This window comes from Struthio camelus, chromosome 2 (genome assembly GCF_040807025.1).
Source record: "Struthio camelus isolate bStrCam1 chromosome 2, bStrCam1.hap1, whole genome shotgun sequence".
Lineage (NCBI taxonomy): Eukaryota > Metazoa > Chordata > Aves > Struthioniformes > Struthionidae > Struthio > Struthio camelus.
In genome coordinates this window covers 57165414-57191251 of record NC_090943.1, presented here as the reverse complement: position 1 = coordinate 57191251, position 25838 = coordinate 57165414, and the positions used below count along the sequence as shown (strand labels likewise).

At 42.6% G+C, this 25838-nt stretch overlaps 1 protein-coding gene across 9 annotated transcripts in view; it reads left to right on the top strand.

Annotated features, from left to right (window-relative positions):
* Positions 1-25838, top strand: part of ELMO1 (engulfment and cell motility 1) — a 328408-nt gene that overhangs the window by 15306 nt on the left and 287264 nt on the right. For 2 of the 9 annotated variants that reach the window (XM_068935908.1, XM_068935904.1), the window contains exons 1-2: positions 3030-3264; positions 4137-4207. The exons of 1 other annotated variant lie outside the window; for it this stretch is intronic. The gene's annotated coding sequence lies outside the window, so the exon portion shown is untranslated. Of the gene's footprint in view, positions 1-3011; positions 3265-3715; positions 4051-4136; positions 4208-8326; positions 8566-9873; positions 10073-25838 lie in introns of those variants that run through there. 6 more of the 9 variants (XM_068935902.1, XM_068935906.1, XM_068935905.1 and 3 more) reach the window with 6 other exon arrangements.

Genomic DNA, 25838 nt, shown 5'->3' with positions numbered 1-25838 from the left:
AAATATCTAATAGACTACACATGCGAATGCATGCTTGTATACATGCACAAACAGAGTAGATAGCTAGCATTGTAAAAGTAAAGAAAAACTTATCTGTGTCTTCTAAAAAATCAAAATACCATAGTATCCCAGTATTTTGTTTCTATATGGCAGCTGCATCTTGATAGGCTTTAAATGGCTATGAACAAGATCCTGCAGGTAATTACTTATACCAATTAAAACACTGACATTATTAAGGATAGTTCATAAGGCCTATAGCACAGAGCTCATCAGTGAAATTCAACCATATTTCCAGTGGGTATAATGAATGGTATCTTGGATTATGGGTGCCTAAGGGAAGGTTTTGGCCAGAAGTGCTATCATAAAACTCTCCTTTTTCAAAAACTGTCAGGAGCTCTTTCATCTAAGGATTGAAGGTTTTCATTGCCAGAAGTGATTAATGGCTCGGAAGGTTCTCTACAGTTTTGGGGTAGGGAAATTGAGGTTTCTGCAGGCCTGATTTCAACAGGTGATTAGCACCTACTGGACAATCCTGAAAGAGGATTGTCAGCGCAGCTGAGTTTTCAAAAGCAGGAGGTCTTGCTCAATGTTCTTCTTTTTTAAGGTTGCAGAGGAAATAGGCACATAAACTAAAATGCTCAGTTCTTGGTGTTTTCTGTTCCTGCACTCCCTCTTCTGGCTTTCTAGAATTATTTAGGAAACATCTTAAGCCCACATCATAGGAACAACTCCAGTACAGAAAGCACCAGTTGTGATGATAACACGTGCTTTGGTAGCAGACACCATAACAGGGACTACAATTAAAGAAATTAAGGAATGGACGCTGCAGCCAAGCACTTCTATACACACATATTTAAAGTAAAGGTTCATGCGGGCTTTTGGAGAACAAAAATCCTACTGCTAGTGCTACTGCTACTACTCTGTCTGTGGATAAACAGAAGGCTTCACTAGTGCATCCTCTCTAGGTTTCTAGCATGCTGTCTCTCATTAATGCTACAATAGAATGAGGTGGTTAAATTTGTCCCCATAAACTAGCAGAATTTTGTTCACAAATGTTCTAAATTGCAACAACAATTGTATTCTTAAATAAACATTCACCTGCACTATTTAATTCCAACAATTGTGGTAATATACAGTGGAAAGCAATTTTAATGATTTTCATGGCTGAACCTGAGAGAGAAAAGAGGAAAATAGCAATGTGGTGATAAATATCTCGTATTTAAAATATTGTTGATTACTAGTATTCTTCCCAGCACCTTTCCTACCACCCTATATATGTGCATTTAACTTCACAAATGAAGCTAAACCCCTATGTAAATATCTTAGGAACCTGGGCTGAGTTAATACTGGGAAATGAGGTAAACAAAACTGTCTTGCACATCTTATGTTATATTTACAGTGCCCTTTTGTAAGCTGTGAACATTTCCTGCTTCCATTCCCAGCACCAAAATCCGAGTACACATAGGCGTGCAAAAAAATCCCAGTTTTACAGAAACAGTTCGAATGCCAAATGAACAGCCAATTACTTGGTGCTGCTATTGTCTCTCTGTCAGTAAACAAGGTATAGCCCTAAGAAGCTCTTGAGATGGTTCAGTAATTGTCTTTTCGTATAAGAACAACTCTGTTCTCTCTGCACATCTTATGTTCAGTTCCAGAGTTCCACCTTAATAAAGCAGGAAGAAAAGGTGCCTGAAAACATATACTAAATATAGGAACCTACACATTTCAGTTAAACGCACTCAGTGCCAGCCTCTCCACGGATTTTATCACTGGCGGGGATCCTAAAGCACAGCGGCTTTACAGAAATGCTCCTTGGTTGTGGGCAATTCCTGCCACGGAGAAGTTTCGGGCTCCCGGGCCGGCTGCTGAGCTGAGCTGTTCCTGCCCTGGTCCTCACTGCTTTCATCCACGCTGACTCTCCAGCCTGCGGGGTGCTGGAGAAAGGGTGGGCAAGCAGGCAATATCTCTGTATTTCTGCATGTTTTTGAGGTGAAGGCTCGGCCAAAGAAGTCACTGCCATTCAGTAAAGTCTGTCCTCCAGCCCGATAAATATAGTAATGCGTGACTCGGGCGAGTCACGCCATTTGCTGCCTCACGCTGAAGTATTTGCTCGGATCTGGCATTACAACCTAAGTGGAAAGTCAAGTCCCTGCTTCCTGCTCTGGAAAACCCCACCAGCTCCGCTCAGGGTAAAACCCGACCAAGTCGCTGTGGCACTTTCGGGGCAATGAGCCTCATAAACGTCAGCTGGTGCACAACAGCGTTATTGTGGTCCGTGGGCCTCGGCATCGCAAGACAGCGCTTTTATAGGAACTCGCTGGGGATTATTAACCTGGGCAAAGATACTCTCATGCGTAATTAGCTGCAAGATCACAGACGGGACTTTTGGCCTTCGTGCATCAAGCGGCAGCCGACAAATCGTAAATTTTGTTCGAGCTGCTGCTGTGCCATAAGCGACGTTTCAGGGCTGTGCTACCTATCCCTTCTGATCAGAACCGCAGGGAAACGCACGGGCCTGAGGAAACCTCACACAGGCTGAAAAAAGATCTCAGTGTCGATAGTGGCCGAGGATCAGGTCTGCGGCAGCCGAAACACAGTTTGAGGGCGCGCGGTGCCATGCCACGCGCCGTGCCTCGTCCGCGCGGCGGCTGCGGGTTAAGGCGAGTCAGGGGGAGCGCGAGCCGCCCGGGCACCTCTCTCCGGCCCTGGCCGCCCTGCGAGGCCCTCGGGGCTGTCGGAGGGGCCGGGACCCCCCCGCTGGAAGGGGGAAAGGTTTGTGCGGCCGAGGAGCGGCGGTGGCTCTCTTGCAACAAGAAAACAAAACAAAACAAGCGACTTATTCCAAAGTAAAAATCCCCACGTAGAAGGGCAGGAGGTACCTCTGCCCCCTCGCCCCGGTTTGTGGCGGGCAGCGGGAGGGCAGGGGGGTGCCGCCCCCGCAGGTGCCGGCCGCCCCCGCAGCCCCCGGGCTCCGCGGCGGCGGCAGCGGCAGCAGCGGCGGGCTGCACGTCGCGGCCGCGGCCAGCAGGAGGAAGGAAGAGGAAGTGCGAGCGGCGGCGGCGGGGATCCGCGGTGCCTGTGCGAGCCCCGCGATGGGATAGCGCCGGGCGCGGCGCGGCGCAGCGCAGCGAGGCGGCGGCGGTGCGCAGCCGGCTCCGCGGGGCTGGAGCGGGCACGGTGGCGGGCGGGTGGCAAACTTCCCTCCGCCGGCGCCGGACGCTGAGGCGCGCCGCGGGCAGGGGGAAGGTGCTGCCGCCGCTGGAGGTAGGCGAGTTTCCGCGTCGGCAGCGGGTGCGGGGTCGGCGGGGAAGCCGTGTGGAGCGGGGGGGCTGTGGCCGGGGAGGGTGGATTCCGCCAGCACCTGCCCGCGGCGGGGCGGGCTCGGCCGCCGCAGGGGGGACACACACGGACACGGTGCCGGCGGGACCTGCCGCGGGGCCGAGCGAGGGCTGGGGCAACGGCCCCCGGGGGGGGGGGGGGAGGCGGCGGAGGAAACGGCCGCCGGCGCTGTGAGGAAGAGGAAGCGCAGCTCGCGCGCCGCGGCCGCCCTAACGGCCGTCCTAACGGCTGCCGGGGGTGGTGGTGGGGGGGCGCGGTCCGCCCCGCCCTGCCCCACCCTGCCCCGTGTAACGGCCGCCTCCGCGCGCTGCCCCACCGGAGCCGCCGCCGCTCTCCCCCCCTCCCCCCGCCGCCTGCCCCGCGGCCGCGGTGGGGGGCTCCGCGCGGTCCGGCCCGCAGGTGGCCGCAGCCCCTCGGCGGGCGCCGGCCCCGCCGGGGGAAACAAAAAAAACCCCCTCAACTTTAAAGCAAGTGCATCTCGGCGTGCGGCCGGCGAGTCGCCTGCTCCTCGGGGCAGGGCTCCTCCTCTCTCTCCCCCCCCCCCCCCGCTCCGCGCTTTCAAGAGCTTCGGATGGGGGGGGGTGCCGCTGTGTAACTTGGTGCTGGTGACAATAAAAATGATCCAACGGCTGATGAATTTCATCTGAAGCGATTATGCTGCGATGTGGGCGGTGATTATGCAGAGCCCTGGTGCAGAGCCCTGTACGGCGGGTGGGTATAGCATCCAGGCAGCGAAGTCCTCAGCCGCTTGGCTTGCAGCCTGTGCAAAGTTTATTTTGAATATCTTTTCCTTGCAGAACTAATACAACTGTCCAGCTCTCCCCTGGGAATGCTTTAACATAAATATAGGAGTTCCTGGAAAATAACAGTGAGTACATTTCAAATCAGCAACGTTTGTTGTTAACTTTGTAAGAATACCTCTTAACCTGCCAAGGCTCAAAATGTGCAACAAACACTTGATAGTGCCAATGATAATAACAGTGCAGGAAATGTACCATGTGTTAATTGCTTTAGTATAAACATGGTTGCCTGTAAGCTGTATTTCATGATACAGCATTAATGGTGCAGTTTCAGCAGGGGGTGTTTTGAAGTGTATGTATACGCAAATAGTCTTTCTTTTACTTCTGTCGCTCGGCTGCCAGATTGCCCCATATTAAAATGTTTTATCTTTTGGAAGAGGAGGAGATTGAGTAAGAACTGTACAGGAGTTCTGTGTTTGTGACCGAGCGGTCTGTTGCCTCTTCTTCCCCTTCGCTCTTTCTCCTCCTCCTTCCCCCCATGCACAAACACATGCATGCCATCTCATCCACTGTTATATAATCTTGTAGACGTTTATGGATCATTCATTGTTCGTGTCACTTCCATTCTCTGCCTGTCATTCCTGCTTGATTGACTGGCTTATGTGGAGTATTTCACAGTAAAGAACTTTTTTGGAGGGGAGGGGATGGGAAAGAGGACAAGCAGTGGTGACAATTTGCTGGTAAATGTCTCTCTTGTGTACTGTTAGGAGAATATCCATACCGTGTTTCATAAAAGTACTAAACATATTGCAGTGCCTTTTGGAATTCAGCATTCAGAGAAAATAAAGATGGATATGGTTAAAGCAGCAACATAATGCGGAACAGGTATTACTGAAGATTCCGCAGTCAGTGTAGTCCTTTGATCAGTGTGTGATTTGAACAGTTCTAGAGGTGTACCTAATGCCAGTTTATTCATGACAAGAGAGGTTGCATACTTAGATCTGTAGTTGTTTTTCTTTTGTCTTTGAGGGTTTGTAACCTGTCTGAAACTTGCTGTACACTTGTCTTCTCTGTAAGCTTAGGTAAGAGTGTCATTGTCTGAATTTCCTCATGAGGAAGGTAGGGGAATGAACAGGTTACTAGCTTTAATGTTTTTTTTCCCCCCTTTTTTCCTAATGTCTTTCATGTGCCAGGAAAACATAATGGATATAAAACTCAAATGAATTTTGGTAAATTATTTTTTTACCTGCTTATTCTGTAACAGTTTTTGTGGTCACTAAAAGTACCTGCAATTCAGTCGTCATTCATGTGAAGACAGTACTTGATGCTATGCCTTCCTGAAACTGTTTCTGTTCTCTCACTGTTGAAGTGCAATGTATTGGCTACCTTGCTATGAGAGAAGGGATTCTTTGCCCCTTTACCCTAGTATTAAAACACAACTTGCTTTCTTCTGATACATAGCTTCTACCTAAAGGTGCAACTGTTGCTGAAACATGGCTGTGCGCGTTGTACTTCCTGATAGCAGTACGGTTCGTTCTGCAGCAGATTGCAGAGCAAGAGTAACGTAGCGCTCCACCCTTCCTTCCGCTCTTTGTTTTTCTACCTAATAGAAGCCTCTTTGATTTTAAGGTTTGGGCTCGTAGACTTTCTTTCTCACAGTGTCCAGGCTATGGAGGGATGTTGGACGATGAGCTCATGTTTTCCACGTTGACATACAGACAGCAGAGCTTGCGTGCTCGCGCATGACGAGATGTGCGGCTTTCTTCTGCCAATACTGTAGACAGATTCAGTGTGTGATGGAATGGGAGGCTAATGACTATAATGATTTAGCTGTAACCAGGAAAAGATTTTCACAAAGCTCTGCCAGTGCACCTACACGCTAACATGAGGTGTGCTTCTGTTCCAGCATCAGGCTCCTGCATGAATAAATTGCTGACCACGAGTTTTCTAATTCTGTTATTTTTTTCAGATAAGGATTTGTTTAGGATTCTGATGAGGCTATCGAGTACAATCTTCCTCTTCAGCTGAGACCTTGCTACCACTTGATTTTTCAGTTTTCTGTTAAGTGTATCATCCCTTTATAGTATAGGAGCCCTCTTTCTCATGCTCTGGTGCACATATGCAATATGTCCTTATATTAAGACAAGTTTGTAGAAGGTGATGGGATTTTAGGAAACCTGAAAACTAGAAAACATCCTACATCTTTAGAGCAGGTAATAATAATGTTGTATCTTCTGGTTTATTTCCCTGCACAGTTATGCCTAAGTCCAATAGATTTTCTTCTCTGCTGTATCTCTGCCCTGTTCTGAAGGCACAGCTTTGCGGCAGAGTGAGTTGGGCAGGTTTCCCTCCCTGTTCTGTCGTTATCCTCTTAAAGAGGAGATTTTGGAAAGATGTTGTTTTGCGATGATGAAGTCTTTGTGGTTTGAACACCTGTGACTAGAAATTAGAGCAGGCCTGGTAGGTTGCTTTGTAACAGCCACCAAACCACCTTTCAGTAATGCCTGTGCTGTATCTTTAAAGGATTTCCCTGCCTTGAATGAGTTTTTGAAAAAGGTTCTTGTATTCGTGGCAAAAGAGGAATGTGCCAAGTACACGTTGTTAAACTTGTGTCAGTTTAACAGAGCAACTGTTTAAAGGATTTCGGATAATTTTCCTTCTACTTGAGTCAGTCACTCTTTCCCCCTCCCCCCCACCTCTCTCCAAATACAACACTGGAAAAGAAGAGAAAGAAACTAAAAGCAATTGGCAGAAGCCAGTATGTTGGCAGGCATTTGATCGTATGGATAAAAAGAGGTGATAACGTATAAGTGACACTTAACATAAAACAAGCTGTATACATATGGTGTCACAGATTCACATTTAAGAGATGAATGGAAGAATAATCACAAAATTGTGAAGCTGCCTTTCAGTCAGCTTTTTTGCATCAAGCCCTTTGCAAGGATTTAGTTCTGTAGTGTGATCCCTCGCTATTGCAAGTGTTACGAGACAGGAAAGGGTGACTGAAGGATAATGGCACAGCCTTTCTGCTACTTTCCTTAGCTTTCTGATCGCTGTTACCATTTAACAGCAACAGTAATGAAGGGTGTGTGCCGCAGGAGACAGTTAATGTTTCCTGTTCTCTCTGGTTCAGATCTGATGGATGTAAACTTATCTTTGTTGTTATTGACATATCGTAAATGGCTTGTGTCACATACATGGTACCCATGGTAAGCTACTGACTTCTCAAACTGGGGAGGCTAATTGGTTTGTAGAGCACATGCTTATGGTTAAGAGCAAGGTGGATGGTGATTCACATGGTGCTTGTTTGCAAACAGTTAAAAATGCCTTCATAGGCATGAAGTGATGAAATTTGGAAGCCACTTCTGTTAGGCCAAATAACTTTTCTAAGGGAATCACTATATGCAATGCAGTAGTTTTAGTACACCTCTAGTGAACAGCCTTTGGAGCTTTTCAGAGAGCTGAATCTATTACCTGGAGATGTTGTCATTCATATGTGACAAGTGGACTATTATTACTGCTTTTGAGCACATAAGTCTCCTTTGCTTACTGATGCTTCTGCTGTGCTCCATTTACAGTAATGTAACACTGCACAGCTCCACAGGCGCTAGTGGTAGCACGAGGGAGGGAGTGGGAACTTGCAGACCATGCTAAGGGCAAGATTACCCCTTTCAGATTGAATTAGATTAATTTAAAGTGTTTGTGAAGCAGCCTCTTCAACAAAGAGGCTGAGGGTTGAAAAGGAAAATGAATTGTTCCCAAACAAGTCCATTAGAAAATAATAGCTCTGTCCTAGCTGTGTGTTCTCTTGTCTTTTGCCTCTGCTTTCCTTCTGTTTTTTATTTCTGAAAGTTAAACTGTCCTTATCGCTTCTTTCTTCATGTCTCCCACCCCTACCTTGCTATGTTATTCTTTGGCCTTTGAGATCATCTGTATATATATTTTTAATCCTAGCTTTCTAGTTTCACCTTTCCTTCTCAAATTGTTTTCCAGACATCCCTTAGGTCATTAATCAGTTAAGTAACTTTATTTAAAATTTGCAAGAAAAGCTGTAGACTGAAGTGTGTATCATCACATTTCAAAGTCTCCAGCTTAAATTGTGTATTGTATAGTCCTAATTTATAGAGACATATAAAGCACAGAACCATCTCTGAAATACTACATCGTCTGTAATTGAGTAATTTTTTAGCAGCTAATTGAATACAAATATGATAAAACCTGACTTTTTTTCTTGCCTCAACCAAAAGGGAGAATGGGTCACTGCTAAGAGAAAACTGATTCTGGAGATGTGATGGCTTTAAACTCCCGCTCTTTAAAGCAGAGAGTGTTTTCCTGAAGATGATCTAATTTCCAAGACTTTTTTGCGGTTCAGAGAGTGTGAACATGGACAAGATGTGCCGTATGGACCTTAATGTGTAAACCTTGACAACCTGTATATCAAATACATCCAACATTTTGAAGGTGGACGAAAGGAAGAGTACGCAGGGTATGTTAACAGACTCAAGTAATACTGTCAGCATGTCAGCCCTCCTTCATCTGAGGTTTCACGTACAGTGCCTGGGATTAGGATGGCTGGCGCTCTTCAAAGGTGCTTTCTTACGGTTCATTGTCAACTTGATAATAAGAATGGGAAGAATCCCAGCTCCTAATCAGAGTCCTAACTCTTAATTCAATCTCTTACAAACTTCTGTAGAACTGAGCGTGCTGTTACCTTTTTCCTGTGACTGTTCACATGTTCACAGGTTGAAAGAATCAGTGTATATTTAGTGCATTTGTTCACTGATTTGGAGCCTATATCTATTTCTTCTGACATTACCTCAATCTTTTAGGTAGTGTCAGGACATGTATAAATATTCTGCAAATAGAAGAATGTTTTTAGTGTTTTTTTTTTTTAATTTGGATAGAACACAATTTCTGTTGTACTTTGAGTGATAGAAAAAGAGCCTACCAAAATCAGTGCTTTAATAAACTTCTAAAGAAAGTGGTTGTTTTAACCCTTCCTCCATGGATAAAGAACTGTTTTTAGCTAACTCTTTGTACATTTTTAATACCTGCGTGAGATCTGGTGCTAGAATCTGTAGCCAAAGTGAAAATATTACTTGTCTGTTTTTCTTCCTCTCTGGCCAATGTGCATCTATTGTCCAGTGCAGCAGACGTATCAGGGTTGTGTGGGGCTTGACTAAACTGCTCACATGCTCAAGTCATTTATCTGGTTAGGCTGGCAATCTGCTGCGCCCTCTGAATCTTGCTGGAGCAACCATAGTGGAGTTGACTTTTTAAAATGCTGCTTCACGTTTTAGTGGATATAGTGATTTATTGAGCTAGGACAATAAGAAATTAATAAATATTCGCTGTGGCCAGGCAATAAGATTGTCTTGTCTTGCACACTTCTTCCCCCATAAGAGGAGGAGAAAAATTGTTATGACACAGGTTGGTATAATGCAATTTTTGCTCTTGGTGCCAATGCATGTATTTGTTACATTTCAGTACAGTCTTTTCCATTACTTTGCTTTCTGGAATACAATTGCACATTAGTTTTCATAGCAACAGTCATGGCTTCAGCTGGAAATTGAAACCTGATAAGTGTTGGCTCAGCGCATGGACTTTTGGATAAACTTTTTCAGTAACTCTGAGCCAAACCAATTCAAAAAAGTTCTTGCCTCAAACGTAAGTAGCCTTTTTATTCTGGAAAGGGTATCTGGTATACCATTTGGTCAGTATGCTTTTAAAATGCTGCAATGTTTTTGTCGGTGTTGTGTAAGCTTTCTGCTTTTTTGTTTTTCCTTCCTTTTAGCACCAGGGCACCCAGCTGTTGAAGCTGTACCCCCTGTGGTTCAAGTGCATTCCTCCTATCAACCTTTTCACCTCACCTCCCACTGCGCCTGTTCCTGCACACACTGACATCCCTTTTGCTTGCCAAGCTCGCAACATTCACGTGTAGATATGGGGTCTAAGAATGATCAATACTTTTTATGTAATCCCCTCTCCTATAGGTAGGTATACAAGTTTCTTGCTGCATTTAACTTTCTCTTCCTGAAAAAAACAGAAAGTGGAAGAGATTAGAGCTTTCATTAGTCAGCAAAAGACAGAACACTTGGTGGTTGTTAGCTACCAGGAGAAGTTTGAGGAGGGAACCCAAGCAACCAAGCGAAAAACTGTACAAAGCCAAAAGAAAATGTAAGGTCCTTCCCACTTTGCACCAGGTAAGATAATTTTAACCATACCTGTGACAGGTACTTAAATATGTTGCAGCTAATGCTATGTCCAGAAAAGGAGGAAAAGGGATAGAAAAGGACCCCCAAAAGGCCCATGTTCTGAATACAAATGCCAGGTTTTTTTTAATTGCAGCTCAGGTTAGAAGTTGGTTAGATTTTAATATGATCTTAATATGAATGTGATTCTTTTTAAAAAATTCTCTTTTAACTACAGTTTTGTAGAAGTACAATTGTGAAAAATAATATATGAAATTTTGGAAGTGAACAGTGATCTCTTCTGCTTTGCGCTGGCTTAAGCCTACCTTTTTGTCCTGGCTTTCCTCTCTGACATATATGGACTTGACCTGAAACTTATGCATCTGTTCTTCCCTCTACATGCAAAAGTGGTGATTGTGGTCTATATATATACATATATATATATATTTTGTAACTAGAATATATCAGGCACAGTGCTGTTCATAAACTTTTCTAGTAGGTAATGACCTGGGCTTTTATTTCCTGACCTGTTAAAAATCAGCCCTTTTTTTTGTTGTTGTTTAGCTACCTTAGGAAGTTAGCCTGTTGGAAGAATGTTTTTGTTGTTGTTTATTTGCCCCCCCCCAAACAGCAAGAGCATTGCTCTGCGTTAGGATGACATTCTGGAAGGCAGAGGTTTCAAAGACTCCATCCCCTGCAGCTGCGAATGAGTCAGAAAACACGTTATGGCAAAGGGGAGATGTGTGCAGAAGGAGAAGGGAAGAAAATAATCTACATAATTTTAAATCCAAATTGGAAGTTCTATTTTAAAACAACAATATAAATAAAATGGTCTAGGGTTGTTTGCACTGGAATTGTAAATTGATTTCCTGGCCTATATGCCAGAGGGATCAAAACATCACCAATTCAATGGCAGGGTTTTTTTTTTTTTTTTAAGTTTGTTTTACCTCTCTCAGGTCTTTGTAGCAGTACATATGAATTTAAATTGAAACAGTATGTTTCAAGATTTCTTATCATGTTCTAAATTGTTTAAGTTTTTTAAATTCTTCACCTCATTTTAGAGATTGGAAGGCTTCTCAGTTTTTAAATAAATCAATGTATAATTAATTGAAAAAAGCAACTGTTCCAGCCTATAGGCAACTACTTGCTCATTAGAAGTATGATGACTTAAAGGAAAAAAGGGGAGAGCAAGCAGTCAAACACTTTCAAATAAATTGGCAAATAGGGAACCACCAAGCTAGACCTGAAAAACAAACCTAAATCAAGCTGCAGATCCTTTGTTTACAACTAATTGCTCTTCCTGTGTTCACTGGTCCCCCGTAAGCTTGACTGAGGGGATAAGCCTTGCTTTCCTGTCTTGAAGCTCTTCTTTCTTGATCTATTGAAATTCAAAGTGGAGGGCCCCCTCTTAGAAAATGTCCTGTTGCTAGCTGCCTCTTATGTGACAAAGAGGCTCCAGCTGTGGTGATAGGGATTGAAAAGAGAGGTAGCCTCACCGAGGAGCAATTTGGAGGTGTTTAGGAAATGAGTCATTCTAAGTTTATTTGGAAATGGGAAGTCCGAGTGAGGGCAGCTGTGCTTGCATTTGGATGGTGCTTGCTGACCAAACTAGCCCCGCATGTTGTGCTGCAGGCTGTGTTTTGGAGGCACGAGTTGCGCTGCAGTTTTGGGTGATGGAGAAAGCATTGTACGTCGCGAGTCTGAAATTGGAAGGACGTAGTTTCAGCCTTTGCTTCAGATAGAGCCTGGAGTGGTGAGCGCACCCTTGGTGCGACTGTTCTGCAATGCACTGACCCTAGCAGTGTTCCCACAGAAAGAAGAGATGAACTTATCCATGCCCTGTAGTGCCCCCAGTTCTAGTTAGAAGTAGTAAGCATAACCTCGGAAGGGCACATAAAATGTTTTCTGTGTCTTCTCGCTTCTTCCTCCCAGTCTGCTATATTTCCAGCAGCCTCATCTATGTTGAGATACCCAGCCATTAGTTCTGCATATATATTTACAGCTATGCATATATGATTAACTGTATTATCAGTATTAGCCAAAGGGAAATGGAGTTGTATGTTTTAGTCCGTGGGTGTCATTTCACATGCATACTAAATGGGGCAAGAGACACTCCTTGGAGACTCCTTCGGAGAAAAGTATCTTTATAAACAACTAGCATGGATGTATTCTTTCTAGAAAGAAGTACTATTGAAAAGAGTAATCAGGTGTAATACCATTAGTTTATTACAACTGTAACAAGATCTCATAATCCATGGTATTTACTAAAAGTGGCAGATAAGTCTAATATGGTCTGTGTGGATATTTCATCTTTACCTATTTTTATGGAGAAGTTACAAACAGGAGCTAAGCCTGGGTGTGTTTCATATTGACAAAGATCAGGGTAACCTGAGGCAGCGAGAAAACTTGGAGGTTGTTTTGAGCAAGCTTCTCAATATTAAGTTAAAAATAGTAGGCAGAATGCAAACATCAAGTGATGTATTTGCAAGCTATTTTCTGAATAAAAGCTGGCAATTTGCCTCGCCTAGGAAAGCATGGATGGTGTGCGTCAGCAGTGGGAACTCTTGTTCTTCCTACTGCTCCTCAGACTGTGGCATGAGGTTACTACTGCGACTGTAGCGCATTGGTGAGCAGAATTGGCCTAAGGGAGCAGAAATCGTCTACCAGCTATTCTTTTCAGATACGGACCTGTATTTGTAGAAGTAAACTGCTCAGTCTCAGTGTACAAAATAATATGGAATTTCTTCATGCTGGGAGGAGCTCAGCACAGCTCTGTTTATGCTAGGCTGTCTAGTATTTGTATTCAATAAATCTGCCTATCGACTGTAAGTAACAATGCTGGAAATTTCATAGTGTGCACTGATGGCAAAGAAGAAAGTATGTGATGGTTAGATTCAGTTTGTGATATCTGCTAATGTTTGTCTTCATTTCTTAAGCTGGCACTGGCATGAAGCCCCATGAACATAAGGTCAAAAAGGGAGCTTTTAGGAGGCACCTCATCAACAGATGCGGAGGAAGGTGGTTATAAAGTGTTACTGAACCACTGATAGAACAACCTGTTAAAGGAATATACCCAGGAGCTCCCTGGAAACATCTAGATTTCATGAAGGGAATGGTCCGTCAGCTCTGTCTTTCGTCACTGAAAGAGTTGATCGTTCCAATAATTCTACAGGTGCTATCTCTTGAACTATACCCCCTGTATGTTACTAAAGGTTGTCTGTAGATGAAAAATCATGAAGCAGCAACATGATTTAATTGACACACATTAATTCATGGCATTTTCCATAATTTTCTATGGTTTTGTATTCATACTGATTTCATGTCTGGGTATTTACACTTAGAATTGGAAAAAATCTTGCTGTTTTTTTTCCAACAACAGAAATGACCCTGTAACTTTTTGTTGGGAACAGCTGTGCAGGGGGTTATCTTGGTCTCGTACAATGAAAGGTGGTAATATTTTGCCATAGTATTTCTAATACTAACATTAAGTAATCCTGAATGGTTGTGGCATGTTTCAGTTCCATCTGAACTAACACCTTTCAGTCCAGTAGTGTTAAACCACTAGAGTTTGGCCTTTAGAAGAAGAAGTAACAGAATTACCTCAGATACAGTGCTGTATGTGTTGATTTTTCGGTTGTGACCAATGCATAACCTCTTTGTGCAGACAGGCAATCAGACTGTGGGCTCACGGTTCAGCACTTGAGTGTGAAAATGAGTTTAAAGGAAAGAATATGCCCTTCTTGGATTTTATGAAAAGTTGATGCAGGCCATGAAGATACCCACAAAATTACTTTCTCCTTTTTGAAGTCTCATATTGGCTTTTAGCTACTTCTGATCCTGTTGAGGAGCGCGGGAAGTCAGTGAAAGTTGAGGGAGATGTATGTGATAATTACAAAGACTTCTGTTGTTTGCAGAGTCATTCTGATGCTATAAGGAGAAAAATTTTATGCTACTTTTTCTACTTTTTTCTGCTTTTCTTTTCTATTCTACTAAAGCAGAATAATTGTATTTAGGAGGAGAAGGACCTTTTCCGATTTTGTACTGGTAGAGTGAGCGTGTATTTGTCTTAGGAACAGCAGTTTGCTCATTGTTACCCTTATACATAATGAGATGAGGTTGCTGAAACGTTTGCATGAAATAATGCACCTTTCTGCAGTCACTTTTTTATTATTTCTGACAAAAATATTCATTATCTTTCTGTGCTTGTCAATGGCTTTTGTTGTATGGCTATCAAAAGGAAGAGCAAGGCTATACTGAGATGAACCAGCAGAGATTTGTAGCATTTGCACTCGCCGTTTCTTTCTGCAATAAAGAGTAGAATGGCTGGAGTTTTGACACATGTGGGTGTGAGTTCCACAATGTAATGTCTTTTCCAGCTTCTCTGCAGAGCGCTTTGAAGTAGGTAAGAGGAGCAGGTGCTCACTGCTGGTGAATGCCATTATATGCTATGTGCCCTTCTGTAAGGGAAAACTTGTTTTTTATTTCAAAATTGATGATGCCAGCAGCATGCTTCATCCTCCTTTTTAAAACCATGCCTGGGACTTTCTTATCTCCTCATGCAACAAAAGGGATGGCTCTGTTTCAGACTCTTTGGAGCTGTGCTGTCAGAAGTGTTCCTGGCCTCTGGCCGTGTCAACAGAAAATGCTATCCTTGTAAGAGTGGTGGATAGTTTAGAAAGGGTGTGAAGGATACTAAGTCTGGTAACCAGAGACAGAATTTGGCATAGCAAAGACATGTCTGAAAAACTGCTTGTGTCTCTCAGTTTTTGGCAAAGGCAGAATAAGATGAAATGAAGGAGGAGAAAGGGGGAAGAAAGAAAGCAAAAGGAGAGAGTCTTACCAGGCCCAAATGTGGAGGGAGGATTATTATCAGGTATATTTAGCCATTATATTTTCTGCAAGATAAGCCTGGAACAGCAAATTGTGTTTTAATCTAGTGATGCAAATCTATATAGCGGTATCTTTTGTTGTTTTCCCCTAGTCTGTCAGGGGTATGGAAATTGAGCTAGACTGTTGCTGGCCTGTAATATAGCTCATAAATGACCCTGAAGAATGAAGGAGTGATGCATAATTGTGCACTCATCAGGTAAAGATTCCTCAGTAACAACTCAAACCTCCACAGCTTTGCTACATGGTTACTTTCATATAATTCACTGTCCAACTGGGTGCACAGTCCCTAGCTTGAGGCAGGAGAGGACCATAACGCGCTCTTAAACAACTTCTGCATCCTCCCAGGAAAACGATGAAGCCTTGTTGCCACTCGAGTTGTTTTGCGGGGCAGCGGCCATACTGACCCCTCTCTGAATTGCCTTCACAATGTGTTGTAATGTAAACTCTTTTTTTTCCCCCTCCGTCCTTATCTGTTCTTGCAGAGCATGTGTGGGTCCTCAGCAGACAGCGCTGTGGGTTTTCTACCACATGGCTGCAGTGGGATAAGAAAGATCTTGGGCTAGGAAGCTCTTAGCTTTTAAGGCCAATCCTAGGTTATTCTGGGTCTTTAAGGTGTGTATAGGAAGGCATTGAGGATTCTGATTCTCATTAACTTAAAAAAAAAAAAAAAGTACTTAAATTTTTTGATTTTTGTCAGTAATCCTGTTGATTCTGTACAAACCAGAAAAGATACACTTGTAAATTCCCCGCCCACCCTTCAGTACAGGCAGGAATGAGTGTTGGAGAAAATGAATGCATGGGTCAGATCAGCTGAGTGGGAAGCACCCGTATTACACAGTTGTGCTTCTGACAATAGCTACTTTCTAAATAGCTTGGAAAGCTTTCCCATGAAGTTTTTTGCTATGTAGGAGACTGAGATTGTAATTTGCGTTCAGAGAGCATTGTTTTTATTTGGCTTTTATATCCATGCACGCGTGCACATGTGCACATGCCCTGTGTGGTAATGCTCAGTTGGGTCTTTTTTTAATGGTTGTAATGTAAGAAATGAGCAGTTAAACTGTAGCTGGAAATGGAGCTCCTGTAAATTTAATGCAAATTGTGGCTGTTCATTACAGCCACATGCCTGTGCCCTTTATTAAAAGAGTCTGAAGCCCACTGGATTAACGGTTTTCGTCTGATTTCACTGACCTCCGACCCTGAGAATTTTGTATAGCTAATAAAATAAGCCCCTGGGGGATTATCTCCTGTTCATTTCAGAAATCCCCTATGCTACAGAAGTCATTGCGACTGTCTCATGGGAAGGAGGACGCCACAGCAATTGCATGTCTCAGGTGTACAGGGAAGCAGAGAGGCAGGGAGCCAGCGGCAGCCCGCTCCCCTGTACCATGAGTATGCTGCTGTTTGCCTCACGCAAGGCAGCTGTTGGAGCACGAGTGCTTGGATGGTGTGGCTGCTCTTAGAAAATATTGGGTGCTGATTTTTGTTTCCCCTATACTTGTTGGAAGGGCGTGTTTTAAGCTTTGAATGTTATTTGTAATTAAGGGGTAATAGTGTATTTCCTGGAAAGCGGACAATGAGTTAAAAATCCCCCTCTTCTTACACATCATTTCATTTAAGTCCTTCATGCTCTCTTGATATCTGCTTTAGAAAAGGGTGTTGAATTACTGGTAATAAACAACATGTAATGGAAAATTCTCTCTAGATGTTGTGCAAGACCTGTGGAAATAAGTGGAGTGCTAAAAGAAAATGAAGTTTTATTGCTCACTGCAAAGCTACTGGTAGAGGGAAAAGTTACACTCATGCAAGGTACAGCTTAAATTTAAACTAGCCTGTCTGTACTGGTGCATGTAGACAGATCCATGTAGATATTTTTTGTCTGAAATAAGCATCATTTTGGAAGGTCTTGGGGAAGAAAGGCAGCGAATCATTGTTTAGGGGATTTTGGATTAATTCAGATTCTTTTCATATGCTTGCTCCTCAATAAGAGCCTCGCTAACTTCAGTATATAGCATTTTGGTATAACCAGTGCATGTTACCATGAAGACAAGTAAAAAGAGAGAGAAACAAATGTTTATAATTATTGTTCTGATTATTCTGTCCTACTGGTCTGTGGAGAGTTACGGGCAGGTCCTTTTATGCAGTGTACAGGTTCCTCAGCGCCGTGGCCACCAGTGCAGCCTGCAGCTTGGGAATAACTCACTAATCGTTTCTGTCACACCTGCGCAAGTCTTTGTCTCACTGAAACGCATTAGCATTCATGAGAAGGTATTGAACCATGATGAATTACAAACATATTAAAGTAATTCTTCTGTTGTTCTGGTTGGGCCGTGTATACCTTTTCCAAAAATGCAGTATTTTTCTGGCCAGTCATACCTTCTATTTTTTTAATCAGAAAATTAAAAAATCAGAGAAAGTAAGCCCTCTGTGTATTCAAGCTTATCGTTTAATGGGAGCTTTGGACTTCCACTTTTGATTTTTATTTCCGAGCTTAATGATGTAAAAAGCTCTAGTATGTGCTGGTTTTGATAATGCACTAATACAGGGAGACTACATAACGTAACGCATAAATTGTGAAACTTGAATACTAGTTCTGTCACCTCCCTGGGTGTTCACTAGCTAACAGGCAGCTTCCCTTGCATGCTGTGTCCATTTCAGTATTTCTTGTTAGTCAGATGATGGTTACTGAAAGTACCCAGGAACTCCATGACCCGATTGTGTATGAGAGGGCCTGTGCTGTTCCAAGAGCTTGCTGTGATCTCACCAATACGTGCCTGCCAAACTCTTGATTTGATTTACTGTTTTCTTTTTGTATGCGGACATACGCAATCATGAAAGGAAAGATTAAATCAGAGTGAGAATGACTATGCAAATAACTGGTGAAAACGTAAGAACAGCAACAGCTACACAATTGCTTAACTTTGGCTTATATATTTGAAAATTTCAGTGTGTGGAGGTTGATCAAAAATGCCACGTTTCATTGGGCCTTTTAGAAGACCTCTTACAACAAAATGGCAGTATAGCTAAAATCACGTATAAAAAGAGAACCTCAGGTGTAATTTTATTTGTTACTTGATGTTTCCAGCATTTGGAAGCCACAGTGTTAGAAAGGATTTCAGCTGGTGAAGTGTTATGAGGTATGGAATTCAGGAAGGGCTTTTATTAAAGTTGGGTAATCCCTCCACCTTCTCAGTTTTTAGTTTGCTCCCCTTAGAAACAGTGCTTATACGATTCTGTTTAAGGGATTTTGGATTAATTCGGATTCTTTTCATACACTTGCTCCATATACTTGTTAGCTGTATATATGGGTCTTTGTTTCTTTTCCCCCTTCCTCTCTGCTTACAGTAACTTTTAACTTGTTAGCTGATTCAAGCCAAGTCAGCAGAGCAATAGAGGTCCTGCAGATGCAAAGTTCAGACAGGTTTTGTGAAAGTAGGAAACTGATGGAGCAGAAAGTGTAAGGCAGAGACTCCAGTGTGAGCCTTATTAAACATGTGAGAATTTACCGCAGCGGTTCTGACCAGGTGGCCTTAGCTCTGATACTCACAGGAAAGCTGTTTGCTTTGCTTGGTCAGACAAGTGTATGAGAAAGGGAGACTCTCACTTACTGTTCTAAGAAAAATGAAATGAAAGTCTTGAAAGCCAAAACTTGTGCTAAAAACAATTTGTCACATCACAACTTACTTGACTTGTACTCTGAAACATACAGAACGTGATTTTTCCTGTAAACGAAACCCCCACTGCCAGAGTAGTATAAAGCAGCTTTGAAGTAAGTGAGATTCAGGCTTCCAGTTTTTCCTTGGAGTATTTAAATGAAAAATATTTGGGAGCATTTACTTCAAACATAAAAGTCTCAGCTTAATTAAAATCCTGTGCTTTACTCAATTTTTAGGCAGTTCTGTGCTGATCATACTACAGGAAAGCTCAGCTGAAATACTGGATTTGTACTCACTTGCCGAGTCTGATTAAACCTAAATGTGGTGGTGGCTGTACAGTGAAAGAGCAGAACCAAGAAATAATACTGCTAATGAAGGAGACTTAACAAAAACATAGAAAAAACCTTACTGGTTGTCCATGCGGGATAATTCTGTGCAGCTGATAGAAAAAGACAGATAAATTGAAAAATCCTGCTTTCTTGCGGACCTCAAATAGAAGGAAACCTCTAACTACCCAGTAAAGGTGCATTGCAAACTCATTCTGTGTGCTTGATAAGGAAGCATTTGGAGCCTAAAAAACCCAAAGTGTAAACACCTTGTTAGTTAGTTTTGCTATAACTGCAGAGTCCACAGATTATTTTTGTCTCTTTTTTAGAAATACTATAAATCCTAAAAGGGTGCAGAAGGGAAGTAAAAACTTTCCTGAACATGATTGTTACAGAAAATAGGATGTTAATGCTTTCCAAATGCTTGCTTTCTGTTAGTTAAAATTTATTACTCATTACTAATTAGAGTAGCCATATAAACTGAGAAGGCAATCAGCTAATCAGGCAGCGGTTTTGGTGAGGTCTTTGGTATGCCTAGAGTTGGTCTTATGGTAATTGCAGCCATGACTTTCTTGACACCTCCTTTTTGTGGCTCAATTTTTCCTTTTGACCTTCAGTTAGACAAGGGCCTAACCAGGCTATCTTTTTCCAACTGGAGAGGATTTCCTTCAAAAGAACCGGAAGATCCTTCCCCTGCTATAGTGGAAGCTTTCAGGTCAGTTTTGGCTTTCTGAAGTAACCTGTCAGTCTATGGCCTGTGCCTTGCTCCTTCCACAAGGGCTCCCCCAAGATATCTGAGGGAACAGATTTTAGGCTGTCCGAACCATTCTAGAAACAATTTCTGTGCTACCTCCTTTCCCAAAGGCCTCACATACCCTACCCATGTTGTAAATGGAAAGAAAGAAATGCAGACCTTCCACCATCCTGAGATGGTGCCTCAGTGTTGGTTATTCCCACATTACCGATTGAGGTACAGTCCATCATCTCACCGGATAGACACTCATCTTGTGACTGGGATACCTAAGTATGGTTATATAGCAAATGGACTTCCAATCAAACAGCCAAGGGAGGGCAAGGGGCAATGTAGTCTTTAGACTATAAAAAAGCTAGATGGGCCCTATCCTTGGCCAAAAAATTATTTCTTTCTGCTTTCCATCATTGTTCTTGATGCTCTTGCTGCAGCTGTTACTATTAGCATTTTGTTAGTGCTCGCATTGCGTGCTAGCGCTTTGTTCACACGCAAGAAGACACAGATCTAAACTGAAACTTTCTTTGCGGTGTAACAGAAAATTTTATGCTTCTGGCCATTTCTGGCCACTGAGAGGAGTGTACATGGGAAGGTTCTGCTTGCTTCCAGTAGGGAGAAAGAACTTGGGAGTTTTATATTCCTTTCTGCCAGTAATACTGTTGCCTACCTCTGGTACCTGTCCATACATACACGAAAATAATAGGTGCTGTAATTCAGCCTTTTTATTTTGTTTTGGTTTTTTATAACTACCTCCCCAACTATAGCATACGTTTTGTCTTTAGTTTGAGGGAAGCACAGACTCTTTCTGGAGTTTGTCATGTGTCTCTTCGTTCTAACAGTTTGATTTATTAAGTACTTTTTTTGGTGATGCTGCCCTCTTTTAAGCCCTTGTGGCATCAAGACTGATAATGCTGTTGTAAAGTACATCCACAAATTGTATTACCGCTGTCACTGCTGGCTGTGTTGTAGTCCACTCCAGTCCTGGCTGCCCTTGTTGCTCTAATCTCTGAGGTTTTGGTCTTTTCTACCCTAAGTGTTAAATTCTCACATGTCTGTTTCATTTACAGTTCTTAAAATCGGATTTATTTTTCAAAGTCCTTTTTGAGAAGGAATGTGTGGGAATGTGTGTATAAATCATAAAAAAATGTTAGTCCTTCGGGAGACACATCGTTTTACAATCTATGTTCCTACCTACTGATATCTTTAACTAGGCTATGCTTTTCTTCCTTAATTTTTTTCCCCTCCTCTCAGGGAACACTGTTTGAGGTGAACTTCTTCCTTTAGGATGTTTGAATCCCAGTCTGAGTTCCAGGAGCAGGATTATTTATCCTTTATAGGCATTAATTCTGACTTACTGCTTCCGTAGTGGTCCTGAATATTATATGCCTCTTCTGGACTTGTGGGTTAATGTTAATTTAATGCAGTTATTTTCAGCTGCTGTCTTTCCCGTTAAATCCTATACTCTACTACACTAAGCTAATGAAACACAGTTATTGTGGCATGCTCTGCTACTGCTCTTATAAAAAAGCACTTATAATGTGGAATGGAGTAACTGACAGAGATTTTCCTGTCAGCAGTGCATGACAGTTAAGGGCTGGATGGTTTTTGCTCTTTTAAATACCTTCTTTTTTGGCTTATTTTTTTGCCACTTCCTTCCATTTGGAACTGTCTTGTCCCTTGTGTGCCTTTGCCTAAAAACAAAACAAAATCACCCCTTCTTCCCCCCACCCCACCCCCCCCCCCAAAAAAAAAAAAAAAGGAAAAATGCCAGTATCGAATGTCAATTGCTGGTAGTGTAGACAGAATGAGAGTAAAAACCAATGGTGGTCTGGTTCACCTTTCTCACTAATGCAGATGTCTTGAGTGCCTCTTACATGTTTTAAGAACTAGATTCCCAGGTCAGTAGACTTTATGCTGGGTCTTTAAGAGGTAGTACCTGGACAGTGTGTTTCAGGAAGCTTGCGATGGTGGAGCTCCTGGTTGCTCATTGCAGCAAGAATCATGGCACTGTCCAGTCTGACTGCTTTCCAGATGAACTAAAATGCCCACTGACTGGAGAGGGTGCAGGATTCAGCTTGAAGTCAGCAGGATGACTTCACTGCTGTATCATGTAGGAGGAGAGGATTCACTGCAAGGGAGGAAACATATGTTTAAACTTAAATATCGTATAATTAGCCAAACTGGCAAAGGAAACTGTGAAAAACATAAGGAATATGTATTAAGTCCATTTTATGATGCTTTAAAGAGTTCTCCTATGCCAGAACCCCTACTCGAATATTAAGCCTTTAAAAACACTTGTATCCTACTGGTGGATACGTGCATTTATTTCTTTCAGCAGTGGTGGCAGCTTGATTTGCTGCAGCTTCTCCTCAGACGTGTTGATACACCTGTTCTGTGGTAGGGAATCAGCTCAGTCAGGGAACTGATCCAGGTTAAAAATAAGTTGTTTGTTTTCCTCCAGATTATTTTTTCTGTTCGTTTGAGACTTGATCCAGTTTCCCACATCACGAATAGTTTGCAATCCCTAAATGAGGGAATAAAGCTGCAGGGAAGGACGAGAACTGAAAGCTTAGAAGAAATGCCTCTGTAAATAGACATTTAGGGTAGATTGGAGGCATCATTATGGATACAGCAATTTTGTGAAGGAGAACAACCTTTCATTCTTTCAGCTATACTTACTTTTAAAGAATATTAATAGGTTTAACTGTATGGGCATTCTCCGTTATTTAAGTGCAAAGATGCTTTTATTCTTAGCGTGGCAGAACCTGATAAAATCAGGCCCTTTTTTTTTTTTTTTTTTACTAGCATATTATTCAGCATTGTTACTAAAAATGGCGAGAAGCCGTCACTGCCCTGAGGAATTCAGCCTCATTGCCTAAGAGTGTGCAGAGGCTGGGAGAGGAGCCGTGGCACCAAGGAGGGAAGCAGTTTGGCCAAGTCATAAAGTGGGTCAGAGGCTGGGTCAGTCGCTGAGGCCAGGTCTCCTGGATCTGTCTTGAATTCCTATTCCTGGTGGCATTATAGTGCCAATCTCTGCAGCTCTTTTTAGTAATCCCCTTCATCCTCTAGAGCCAGACCTGAAACTGTTGGTGCGTGGGAGAGAAGGAAGAAGAAACAAGGGTTTCTTAATTAACCTTTCTCTGTGTAGTATATGGTCTCCTGAAGGTCACTTATTTTGGCTGAGATATCCATTTGTTGTAAAGAGGAGGCATTTGTCCTGGCTGATGGTGCCAGCAATAGCTGCTGGCTTTGAGAGCGTGCCTGTGAGGTGTCTGGATGAAAATCCTTTCACAGAGTGATCTTTTACATACATTAACTAAGGGTACTTCTGTTGCTAGACTTCAACCCCTTGCTATACTAGTGTTTGAAGTAGGCTAGCTATCAAATCCATCTGTCTTTGGTGCAGACTGTATCCTCTGTGTGCGTGTTTTTCAGGTTCTGTACTGTAGCCAGACTTGGGAGGAAACAGTAGCTTGTACAGTTTGTGGTAGAGGTGTTGCTACCATAGTATGTTTTTATGCTTGTTGCTTTTTTTTTTTTTTAAATGTTAAAAAAAAATCTGAAACTTCTCAAACTTATTCTGTTTTTGTATGATTTCAGTGAAACCATCTGATAACTCAGGCCATGTGGGAAATGTTGTCAGGAGACAGCTCTGCCAGATTAGCTTCATGCTTGAACTTCACGCTTAGTTGTAAGAGGAGCTCTTCTGTTGCTAGAAGAGTTTTGCTCAGCAACTGTGAAGTACTGAAGAGCTGGGAAAAGAGCTTTGCAAAAGTCCAGGAAAGGACGTTCATTTGAAGGCTTATGTGTAGGATGATATCTTTAATAACCATGTACCACCCTATTCTTTGGACTAATGACACTGCATATGAATCACACGTTCATATGGGTCTAATTTTTTTTTTTTTGCCAACTACACTGTCCTGTCATCTATCAGAAATAAAGTACATCATTTCTGAGGTTACTCAGAAAAAGCTGGCACAGTAAACAGTTTTATGGGGTGTGGGGGGAAACCCTCTTGACATCAGTACTTATCTGCTGTCTTTTTCACTTGGAGTACCACCAAACTGGGGAAAAACTATTCTCCTATCAAGCAGAGAAAACAAACGCATGTTTTATTCTTTGTCTAGTTTGTAAGTGATGATAAAGGGAAAAAGACATTTGAAGCCTTGTATAGTTTGAGGACTTGGGGGGAGGGGAAGGGACACTTGCTAAGAAAAACAAAAAATCATTTGTACAAAGCCCATCTTTGACAGTAATATCTTTTATGCTGCCAAAGTAACTCTTGGCTAGTGCACTCACAAACTTTATAGATATGTGACGTGTTAGACTTGTACCAGTGAGCATGTTCCCAAGGCTGAGGGATTGTCCTTGAGTATTCATCTAACCCTATTTTCATAACTACATGACTGTTTCTCATTCTCAAGAGCTGACGACTATTCATTCACCTGCCTTCATCAGATGGGTCTCCTGAATGGCCACGTTGGTTTTTCTCACAGTTGTGTAAAGAAGGGTTGCTCTAATCTTTCTCCCCTTACCTCAGCTACGAGTTCTTCCCACTGTCTCCCTCTTTAGCTTACTTTAAGTATCAAATTCCTGCAGCTTTCTTTTCTCAGCTAAAGCTGTTTTCAGATGACTTAAGACATCCTTCATGCTTCTCCTCCATGTGCTGCTAATAGATGTCTTTTTTGTCTCTTCTTGACTCTTTCTCTGTGCTCCTTCTGTCTGAAATGTCTTGCTGATACTGCGCTCCAAATCACTTGCCCATGAGTCAGCAGATCTCCAGCAAGAACTCTAGGTCTGAGGTGCTGACAGGAAGCAATGTAATTCCAATCAGAATATTCACCATTCATCACTGGCTTCTCAGTGCACCTTGTCTGTTCCCTTCTGTCGTTTCGATTGTCAGCTTCTTAAAGCAGAAGACATTTGTCTTTGTAACTTGGATAGCACTGACCAATTTACAAGTACTTAATAAATAGTAAATCAAATAACTTATAGCCACGTTAACAGGCTGTTTTTGCAGAAATCACACACGCTTGTTTTTTATATTACCTATCCCTGTTACCAATCTGCTATAGGGAGAGTACTGTCTTACATTGCAAAGCTTATTAAAGCTGTGAAGCCATCAATTCAGTATTGATAAACTTGGTGCCTTCAGGATGGCTGCTGTTGAGGAGCTGACTCCTTTCCCTCCCCTTATTTTCCATGCAGCCCTTAATCCAGGTGGTGCTAGGTCACTTCTGCTGCTATCTAATTTATTTGCTGTTGCTGTCTACTCTCTTACTCTGCTGGAGTCTGCGTTAGCACTCACTGTGAAAAGCCAGTGGGGAGGAAGGTAAATCAGCGCTGAACTGGCAACTCTAGGGCACGACAACCACATCTAAGTTGTGTGGCAGTTGCATACCGTGATCTCTTCTGGAGCAGGACCTTTTGTTGCACTGTGGAGGAATGACCCCATCTGATCTGAGTTTTCTTCTAGTGAAATAGCCTCGGAAAATGAAGCCACAGTATGACTAGGGCTTAGGTAGTTAACCTTTATCTGTAGGTGAGGATCTAACAGAAGGGTTTAAGAGCCTTTAGTGCCTTGTGCAGGCTGTCAGCATAAATAGCTATTGCATCCCACGTGAGCTTCATGTAGTTTTCCCCCTGCCCCATATAAATCCTTTCTCCTCTGAAGGGTTCCAGGTCTGAAGTGTCGCCTGGATTGGTTAGGGACTGAATGTGCTCCAAGTTAATCTCAAAGTGTCACATCAGGAAAGAGGGGTGGGTTGGTTGTAGTGGGATAGTAATGCTTTAGGTTCAAAAGTTGTTCTCGTACCTGTTGATACGATGAAAGTACTCAAATGTTTTTTGAGTACTCAAGTATCTTCTGTGCAGTGAACAATTCTGGCAGTGTCTGTTATTTATCATATTGTTCGTCTCCCATAAGCTGCGTAGGTTAGATTCTGATC